Source organism: Schistocerca serialis, chromosome 7, assembly GCF_023864345.2.
Source record: "Schistocerca serialis cubense isolate TAMUIC-IGC-003099 chromosome 7, iqSchSeri2.2, whole genome shotgun sequence".
Classification (NCBI taxonomy): Eukaryota; Metazoa; Arthropoda; class Insecta; order Orthoptera; family Acrididae; genus Schistocerca; species Schistocerca serialis.
In genome coordinates, this window is record NC_064644.1 from 324125737 (window position 1) to 324136924 (window position 11188).

At 45.3% G+C, this 11188-nt stretch overlaps 1 pseudogene; it reads left to right on the forward strand.

The window, feature by feature from the left end:
* The first annotated feature begins 2372 nt into the window (after positions 1-2372).
* On the forward strand, positions 2373-2490 carry LOC126413464 (5S ribosomal RNA; annotated as a pseudogene).
* Positions 2491-11188: the final 8698 nt, after the last annotated feature.

The window sequence follows — 11188 nt, forward strand, 5'->3', positions numbered from 1 at the left end:
CGTGGTCTCCAGTGGCCCATTACAGCGTAATAACGTAATTTGATTAACTCGGTCTGTTACCCCCCATAACCTTTATTTCTGCAAAAATACCTCCACGACGGTGAAGAAGCCTGTAATACGCAATAAGCAAAACTTACAACACAAAACACAGGGTAAAGCAACCCTCCGATGAAATAGGTACACATTTAACGAAGTGCGTTCAGTCCACTCTGTCAGTGTACATTAACAGCAAGTAGCTAATGCAGAGCTGTTCGCAATGCTTACAGCCGTGACTACGGTAGAGTGTACAGCGACGCACCAGCGTCTGGCTTAACGCTCAAGATTCCCAGCTATTTGATGTACTACTTTAATACTTAAACGTGGTTGTAGTAATCCTAGCAACCACATCCACATCCACCGACGGTAGTCTCGTAAACAGTACCCTTCACTTGCACCCCAGAAGAAGTAGTCCATGGTGATTATACACTGGCCAGTAACATTGATGTGATCACCTATCAAAACAAGTTCGTTTGCGTGGCCGTCCCCCGTAGCAAGCATATAAATACTTAAAACTCCCTGGCAGATTAAAACTGTGTGCCCGAACGAGACTCGAACTCGGGACCTTTGCCTTTCGCGGGCAAGTGCTCTACCATCTGAGCTACCGAAGCACGACTCACGCCCGGTACTCACAGCTTTACTTCTGCCAGTATCTCGTCTCCTACCTTCCAAACTTTACAGAAGCTCTCCTGCGAGGTTCGCTCTGCAAGGTTCGCAGGAGAGCTTCTGTAAAGTTTGGAAGGTAGGAGACGAGATACTGGCAGAAGTAAAGCTGTGAGTACCGGGCGTGAGTCGTGCTTCGGTAGCTCAGATGGTAGAGCACTTGCCCGCGAAAGGCAAAGGTCCCGAGTTCGAGTCTCGTTCGGGCACACAGTTTTAATCTGCCAGGGAGTTTCATATCAGCGCACACTCCTCTGCAGAGTGAAAATCTCATTCTGATATAAATACTTGTTTTGTAAATAAAAGTGCCTTTTCCTGCTGCTAGTTACTTTATTTATCCCATTCGCGTTTCGCCTTCTCCTGTTCTAAGGCATCATCAGTGGGATCTATAACGATACAGTTTTGTTAGTTTTAGATTACTAAGCAGTTCACTTCGCGATTTTTTTTTTGTAAAAAAAGTAATTACTTACGATTTTCTGATCTGCGTTTCCTCACATCTGGTCTGGAGGTCGCTTTACCACTTTTATCACATCTTTGTGTTCTCACCTTCCACACACTGGTCGCCATGTTTCTCACTCTAAAGTAACTAGCAGCAGGAAAAGGCAGTTTTATTTATAAAACAAGTACCTATCAAAAGTCTGAGTAAACATTTCTTGTAGCGATGACTGCTGCGAGACATGCAGGAAGATAGTGAGGTTCTGGGAGGTAGTGACAAGGATGTGGAGCCATGCCGAATCCTGCGCTGTGGCCAACTGCGCTAGGTTTCTCGGATGAGGATCCATGGCGCAACAGGCCAATTGAGGTGGTTCCGCAGATCCTCCATTGGTTTTAAATCCAACAAATTTGTTGGTGAAGGGTGTATGGTAAACTCATCCTAATGCTCTTCCAACTATGGAAGTACAAAGCCAGCTGTGCGACATGCTGAACTGCCCTGCTGGTAAATGCCATCGTGCCGAGTAAAATCAAACTGCATGTATGGGTGGACATAGACCCCAAGGATAAATGCCTAGTTGCATTGATCCATTGCGCCTACCAGAATGCCGAGATCACCAAGGGAATGCCACGAAGACATTCCCCAGACGATAACGGTCCCTCCTCCGGCCTGGATTGTTTCATGGTGTTTGTTTTCAGACGTTTCACGCTGTGCACGCCAACGGCCATCTGTCATGTGAAGAGCCCACCTGTCGCCGCTCAGTGGACGTCCAGCTGCGGCGTTAGCGTGCTTATTCCAGCTTTCATCGCCGATGAACAGCAGTCAGCATGGGTGTGTGAACCAGTAGCCTGCTGCAGAGGCAGCAACTTTCTCTGAACGGTCATTGATAAGACGCTGTTGGTAGCCCCTTGGTCCATCTGGGCGGACAGTTGCTCAACAGTTGCAAGTCTACTCGCCTGCATACATATCCGCAGCCGTTGTTCACCAGTCATCTATGGCCCGTGATGCACCACTGTTGCCTCAGTGTCGGTTTTGAACAGCGCCATTTTGTCGTGCACTGTATACTTTAAACAGTGAACAGTTCATAAACTTAACCTGTTTGGAAATCCATCTACCCTTGGCCCAAAAACCAATGATCAGGCCCATTTGAACTCAGATAATTCACTCTGTTTTCGCTTTACGACAAGAGCTGCACTGCTCCGCATCCCCCTGACATGTTTACATACCCTCCACTCCTAGTGCTGGCAAAGACCTTGCCGCAGTGGATGCACCGGTTCCCGTCAGATCACCGTAGTTAAGCGCTGTCGGGCATGGCTAGCACTTGAATGGGTGACCATCTGGGCCGCCATGCGCTGTTGGCATTTATCGGGCTGCACTCAGCCTCGTGATGCCAATTGAGGAGCTACTCGACCGCAACAGTAGCGGCTCCGGTCAAAGAAAACTATCGTAACGAGTGGGAGAGCGGTGTGCTGACCTCACGCCTCTCCTATCTGCATCCTCAGCTGATGATGACACGGCGGTCGGATGGTCCCGATGGGCTACTTGTGGTCTGATAACGGAGTGCTTCTTCTACACTCCCAGTGCTGCCACCTTGCATCTGTGACTGGTTACTGCACGTTGACGTCGAACGTAGGATGGTGGTCGCATTACTGTGACTGGACCGTGTATATTGCAGGATTTTTCACTGTTCTGAAGATATTTTCACAGAAACAACGATAACTGGAATAACGCAGTGAAAATATAACAATTGCATTGTTACTCTGCACCGAGCCACCGGAGCAATGGGTCCCTTATACCCAAATATTCCTGAAAAACCTCTGAAATTTTTTCGGGGGAGTTCGAATTCACCCTGTGTAATTCCTTAATGTGTGGAGTCAATTTTAAGGGAACTCTCAATCAGAAAAGCAGGGGTAGAAACTGAACTGCTCTGCGTCTCGTTAAGGCCACTCAGCGAGAGTACTTCCTTGTAGACAATAGGATCGTTAGCGAACAGGCTGACAGTACAGCTGCATTAACTGATTTTCACCGCCCCTCCCCCTCCTCCCACCCGTTCTCCCGCCCCACTTTTTTCACTACTAAGCACGATTTATTTCTTGTGCGTTCACAAGAAACAAGCAAGCGAACTCGTAAGCATTTTCGGAACATTCAGGAAGGCTTTTAAATGCGTAACGGTGTGAGAATGTTGAAATTCGTAGCGGAACTAATGAGACACTGGCTTCCCGCGCTTGTTAACAGTGCCGGAGCCCCTATTGATCTTAAAGGCAGCAGCACCAACCCACACATTCTCATTACAATTTCCATTATTCCTGTCCCATCCTGATATTCATTAGCACAGAGTGATATAATTAATGTAAGAGTCAAATTTAAGAAACAGTGATTCTTACTTTTCTTTCTCCTTTCTTAGCTGAGCAAACATTAACCTCAATTGTTGCTATTTGTTGAACATGCCATACGGCTTCATTTTCTTCTCTTATCGGACCCACCAGCACTATAATAGTCTCAGGATTGTGTGAACATCTTTTGTCGCCAGCTTAAAGCAAAAATTGTTACTTTTTATTATGTCCTCGACAGTGTCACGATTAACTTTGACGCTGTACCTGCAATCTTAACACTGCGACTTAAATTCACTAACTTGGTCCGGTAAAAACACTTCTGCGGACATATGATAGTTTCTGTTAATTGACTGCAACCGGCCGTTGTGGACGAGCAGTTCTAGGGGCTTCAGTCTGGAACCGCGCGACCGCTACGATCGCAGGTTCGAATCCTGCCTCGGGCATGGATGTGTGTGATGTCCTTCGGTTAGTTAGGTTTAAGTAGTTCTAAGTTTTAGGGGACTGATGACCTCAAATGTTAAGTCCCATAGTGCTCAGAGCCATTTAAACATTTTGAATTTGAATTGACTGCAATTCATTACAGGATGCCTGCTGCTTCGTAATCCTCAGAATTCGTACTCCACAGACTATGAACGGTCGGTGGCGGAGAGTGTATTCTGCACCTGTGTAATTTCCCCCTTCCTATTCCATTTCCGGACGATACACTGCAGGAACTACGCTTCATACCTTCTGCATGGGCTCTCCGCAAAACACAACGCCTAGGTTGTAGTGTTTCTCACAACAGAATTGATCATTTCTTTGACATTTTCGCAGTGACTAAACAAACCCACAACAAACCGTTCAGCTCATCCTTAAATCTCTTCTATGTCTTTGGTTAAGAAATGTAAGAACGAAAAACCTTCGTGAACGAGCTCCTTCGTGAGTGATTTAAACTCCCAGAATCTGGAAATTGTCTTCTCACCGTCTGAAGTAGATAGGATTCCACCTTAAATCACTTCGGACAGATGTATTCTACATCTACATCTACATCTACATTGATACTCCGCAAGCCACCCAACGGTGTGTGGCGGAGGGCACTTTACGTGCCACTGTCATTACCTCCCTTTCCTGTTCCAGTCGCGTATGGTTCGCGGGAAGAACGACTGTCTGAAAGCCTCCGTGCGCGCTCTAATCTCTCTAATTTTACATTCGTGATCTCCTCGGGAAGTATAAGTAGGGGGAAGCAATATATTCGATACCTCATCCAGAAACGCACCCTCTCGAAACCTGGCGAGCAAGCTACACCGCGATGCAGAGCGCCTCTCTTGCAGAGTCTGCCACTTGAGTTTATTAAACATCTCCGTAACGCTATCACGGTTACCAAATAACCCAGTGACGAAACGCGCCGCTCTTCTTTGGATCTTCTTTATCTCCTCCGTCAACCCGACCTGGTACGGATCCCACACTGATGAGCAATACTCAAGTATAGGTCGAACGAGTGTTTTGTAAGCCACCTCCTTTGTTGATGGACTACATTTTCTAAGCACTCTCCCAATGAATCTCAACCTGGTACCCGCCTTACCAACAATTAGTTTTATATGATCATTCCACTTCAAATCGTTCCGTACGCATACTCCCAGATATTTTACAGAAGTAACTGCTACCAGTGTTTGTTCCGCTATCATATAATCACACAATAAAGGATCCTTCTTTCTATGTATTCGCAATACATTACATTTGTCTATGTTAAGGGTCAGTTGCCACTCCCTGCACCAAGTGCCTATCCGCTGCAGATCTTCCTGTATTTCGCTACAATTTTCTAATGCAGCAACTTCTCTGTATACTACAGCATCATCCGCGAAAAGCCGCATGGAACTTCCGACACTATCTACTAAGTCATTTATATATATTGTGAAAAGCAATGGTCCCATAACACTCCCCTGTGGCACGCCAGAGATTACTTTAACGTCTGTAGATGTCTCTCCATTGATAACAACATGCTGTGTTCTGTTTGCTAAAAACTCTTCAATCCAGCCACACAGCTGGTCTGATATTCCGTAGGCTCTTACTTTGTTTATCAGGCGACAGTGCGGAACTGTATCGAACGCCTTCCGGAAGTCAAGAAAAATAGCATCTACCTGGGAGCCTGTATCTAATATTTTCTGGGTCTCATGAACAAATAAGGCGAGTTGGGTCTCACACGATCGCTGTTTCCGGAATCCATGTTGATTCCTACATAGTAGATTCTGGGTTTCCAGAAATGACATGATACGCGAGCAAAAAACATGTTCTAAAATTCTACAAGAGATCGACGTAAGAGATATAGGTCTATAGTTTTGCGCATCTGCTCGACGACCCTTCTTGAAGACTGGGACTATCTGTGCTCTTTTCCAATCATTTGGAACCCTCCGTTGCTCTAGAGACTTGCGGTACACGGCTGTTAGAAGGAGGGCAAGTTCTTTCGCGTACTCTGTGTAGAACCGAATTGGTATCCCGTCAGGTCCAGTGGACTTTCCTCTATTGAGTGATTCCAGTTGCTTTTCTATTCCTTGGACACTTATTTCGATGTCAGCCATTTTTTCGTTTGTGCGAGGATTTAGAGAAGGAACTGCAGTGCGGTCTTCCTCTGTGAAACAGCTTTGGAAAAAGGTGTTTAGTATTTCAGCTTTACGCGTGTCATCCTCTGTTTCAATGCCATCATCATCCCGTAGTGTCTGGATATGCTGTTTCGAGCCACTTACTGATTTAACGTAAGACCAGAACTTCCTAGGATTTTCTGCCAAGTCGGTACATAGAATTTTACTTTCGAATTCAATGAACGCTTCACGCATAGGCCTCCTTACGCTAACTTTGACATCGTTTAGCTTCTGTTTGTCTGAGAGGTTTTGGCTGCGTTTAAACTTGGAGTGGAGCTCTCTTTGCTTTCGCAGTAGTTTCCTAACTTTGTTGTTGTACCACGGTGGGTTTTTCCCGTCCCTCACAGTTTTACTCGGCACGTACCTGTCTAAAACGCATTTTACGATTGCCTTGAACTTTTTCCATAAACACTCAACATTGTCAGTGTCGGAACAGTTGCCACTCCCTGCACCAAGTGCCTATCCGCTGACTGGTTGAAGCGACGCATTGCTCATCGCATAGTCTAACGATGATGGTCCTTTTCGTATATTTACATGCATTTCATTGCAGCTACCCATGTCTGAAGTCACTCGGTAATCTTCATACCAGCACTGATCATCTACAAGCCTCTCCTCATTTTGTAACAAACTTCTGTCCACGTCACCTTCCTGTACACAACTGTGTCTTCCGCGGACGTGAGATGAAGAACGCCCAAAATTAAAACAAATACAATATTTGTTCAATGATGTTTAAAAGGTATAAACATGGAAATGGAGTATATCGCACCTTGCTGACTGTGTCACGGCGGGACTACTCGTACGTGATTTTTCCGTCACATGTGTTCAGTGATATCGAGTATCTACATCGTTGCAACTATTTTATTTACATTCCCATCAGTTTCGTTATGACAACGTTTACCGACAGTTCTATTTCTATTTACAGGGTGTTCAAAAATTCAGTCCCCAAACTGACAGATATTACGACGAGGTCATTAGAGACGGAGCAGAAGCTCGGATTAGGGAAGGATTGCGAAGGAAAGCAGCCGTGCCCTTTGGAAGGAGCGACCCCGGCATTTGCCTTAATCAATTTAGGGAGATCACGGAAAACGCAAAGCAGGATGCCGGGATACAGGTTCGAATCGTCGTCCTCCCAAATGCGAGTTCAGTGTGCTAACCACAACGCTACCCCGCTCGGTACAGATACTGCCATCGGCCAGCAGCAAATATGTTTCGTTAAGCAACCAGCAGTGAGCATTAATCGTATGTAAGTATGCTCATGGCGAAGGAGATAAACAGCGTATAAAGAATCCCTGATAAAGGCTCTAGTAGGGCGAAAAGGATGAAGTACTTGTTCAAGCAACAGATTCCATTCTCAACTATGTCCCCTGTGGCTCAATGCAGTGTATACATACGTTATTTCTGTGTTATTAGTATTGTAATATCAATATTGTTTGATTTAAACTATGACTAGCAGAGGTCATCCATAAATAATAGATATGAATTGTCAATAATATGAGGGTTGGAACTTAAATAGTGGCAAATATTTATTCACAACCGATACAAAAAAGTTATATGTTTGCACCTGTTACTGTCCTTCAAGGTAGTCGCCAGCGTAGTGTAGAAACCGTTGCCAGCGATGTGGAACTCGTAATATACCGTTAGCAGAGCCTGTTCTGTTGATGGTGCGAATGGAGCAGTCTGAAGTTATGGTGATTCTCGTGTACGACCTTGATGGTGTTATCGTAAAGCATTACGTTCCTCCACGGCAAGCCGTCAATGCACAGTATTACTGTTCGTTTTTGGAGCATCACCTGCGACCAGCTTTGCGAAAGAAGCGGCGACACTTTCTGCGCAAAGCATTACGTTCCTCCACGGCAAGCCGTCAATGCACAGTATTACTGTTCGTTTTTGGAGCATCACCTGCGACCAGCTTTGCGAAAGAAGCGGCGACACTTTCTGCGCAACCCACCCATCATTTTGCGCGAGAATGCGCTGGCGCTTACAGCGCAAGCTGTGGCTGCTCTGTTCGGTCGATGGGACTGGGAAGTACTGTACCATCCACTATACTTCCCGGACGTAAGTCCTTGTGACTTTGATTTGATTCCGAAGACGAAGGAACGACTTCGTGGCATTCGCTTCAGAACTGTTCCAGAGATTCGACAGGCAGTTGACCGCTCCATTCGCACCATCAACAGAACAGGCTCTGCTAACGGTATATTACGAGTTCCACATCGCTGGCAACGGGTTCTACACAACGCTGGTGACTACTTTGAAGGACAGTAACGGGTGCAAACACGTAACTCTTTCGTATCGGTGGTGAATAAATAGTCGTCACTATTTAAGTTCCAACCCTCGTATAATATAGTGGTCCCATTAAAATGGACCACCGTTATTTCAACAGATTTACGTAGATGGATAAAACTGTGGATTCCAATTAAATTTCATCCGGGCACATTTCTCACTTCATGTAAAATTAAACGCTGTGAATGCTACTACACTACTGTACAAAAACCTGCAGCAATTGAAATTAAATATTGTGGGAATAAGTTTTCTAAACTGATAAAATAAAATTTGCTTTTTACGTTACTGTGAAAAATCCCATCGCATTACTGTTAAAAGTTTTCAAATTTTGATTCTTCAGTTTGTTATTTTTTTTAAATGCCCTGTCCACAATGAGTATTAGTTAAGGCTTCTTTTGTGAAGTGAACTCATCTAGAGTTGGAATTATTCCATTATTCGACTTGAAAAGGTATGTTATCTTAAATATATTTGTTAAACATAAATAAATTCAGTTGAGTGTGACATTCGCAATCATTGTGCAATATAAAGATTTGGTATGCTAGCCACAGAAATGTAATTAATTACAATTGCTTTTACTTCCACAAAATTTATCTCATTCTGAACTACAGCTGAACTGATTGCACTTACTCAGTTCTTGGGCGTTGCGTCGGGTAGCGTCGTGAAAACTATACGATGTTTTACTGAGGCAGCTGCTCGTGTTCATTGACGCAACTGGGTAGAACCAATTTATATATTGGTTCGCTGTAAAAGCGCTGGCACCACGAGGCAGTGCTGTAAGGAATATTTTATTCGGGCCATGTATGACATACCGACGTAGTAAGACAGATTAGCCAAGCACTTCGCTCAGCAGCATTTCAATTAGCAAGTGCGATGTTTTACTGAGGCAGCTGCTCGTGTTCATTGACGCAACTGGGTAGAACCAATTTATATATTGGTTCGCTGTAAAAGCGCTGGCACCACGAGGCAGTGCTGTAAGGAACATTTTATTCGGGCCATGTATGACATACCGACGTAGTAAGACAGATTAGCCAAGCACTTCGCTCAGCAGCATTTCAATTAGCAAGTGCGATGTTTTACTGAGGCAGCTGCTCGTGTTCATTGACGCAACTGGGTAGAACCAATTTATATATTGGTTCGCTGTAAAAGCGCTGGCACCACGAGGCAGTGCTGTAAGGAATATTTTATTCGGGCCATGTATGACATACCGACGTAGTAAGACAGATTAGCCAAGCACTTCGCTCAGCGGCATTTCAATTAGCAAGTGGTTATGGAGAGATCGACAAGGATGGTTTCCCTGTCTTCTGCTCTCTGGAAAAAGCGCACACGATGACGCGTTCCGCGTAAGGCGACCTAGGATTAGGGAGTCGATGTATATATGAAATCCTGTATTAGTTTGGGAAATAATGCACTGAAGCCCCAAAGAAACTAGTTATAGGCATACTTACTCAAATACAGAGATATGTAATCAGACAGAATACGACGCTGCTCTCGGCAACAAGTGACTGGTGCAGTTGTTATATCGGTTGCTGCTGCTGCAATGTCAGGTTATCAAGATTTAAGTGAGTTTGAACATGGTGTTGCAGTCGGCGCACGAGCGATGGGACACACCATCTCCGAGGTAGCGATGAAGTGGGGATTTTCCCGGACAACCATTTCACGAGTGTACTGTCTATATCAGAAATCCGGTAAAACATCAAATCTCCGACATCGCTGTGGCCGAAAAAAGATGCTCCAAAACGGGACCAATGACGAATGAAAAGAATAGTTCAACGTGACAGAAGTGCAACCCTTCCGCACATTGCTGCAGATTTCAATGCTGGGCCGTCAACAAGTGTCAGCGTGCGAACTATCCACCGACACATCATCGATATGGACTATTTTAGCCGAAGACCCATTCGTGTACTCTTGATGACTGCACGACACAAAACTTTACGCCTCGCTTGGTCCCATCAACACTACTGTTGATGACTGGAAACATGTTGCCTGGTGAGACGAATCTCGTTTCCAATTGTATCGAGCTGATGGACGTGAACAGGTATGGATACAACCTCATGAATCCATGGACCCTGCATGTCAGCAGGGGAATGTTAAAGCTGGTGGTGGGTCTGTAATAGCGTGGAGTGTGTGCAGTTGGAGTGATATGGGGCCCCTGATACGCCTAGACACGACTCTGACAGGTGACACGTAGATAAGCATCCTGTCTGATTACCTTCATCCATTTATGTCCATTGTGCAATTCCAGCAAGACAATGCGACACCCCACAAGTCCACAGTTGCTACAGAGTGGCTGCAGGAACACTCTTCTGGCCAACAAACTCCCCAGACATGAACATTATTGAGCACATCTATGATGCCTTGCAACGTGCTGTCCAGAAGAGATCTCCATCCCCTCGTGCTCTTACGGATTTATGGACAGCCCCCGCAGGATTCATGGTGTCAGTTTCCTCCAGCACTACTTCAGACATTAGTCGAGTCCATGCCACGTCGTGCTGCGGCACTTCTGCGTGCTCGCGGGTGCCCTACACAACATTAGGCACGTGTACCGGTTTCTTTTGCTCTTGAGTTTACTTTGGCCAGAGGAATCACTGGCTTAAAGAGAGATGTGATGAACACAGACTTCACACCAGTCTGAATCAGCCAGAAAAGCCTGCTGTTGCTGACCATTATTTAGATACGAGTCATGGCATGAACAGTGTAATGAACTCCTCACGTCCGTCTCCAAGTAGTGGTACTCTTTCATTATGACTGCAGTCGAAATAGCGTTTAGCAAACGACTTAACTAACAGAGACACGTGACGTCAGCTTAGCAATGCGTGGTAATGTTCCTTGGG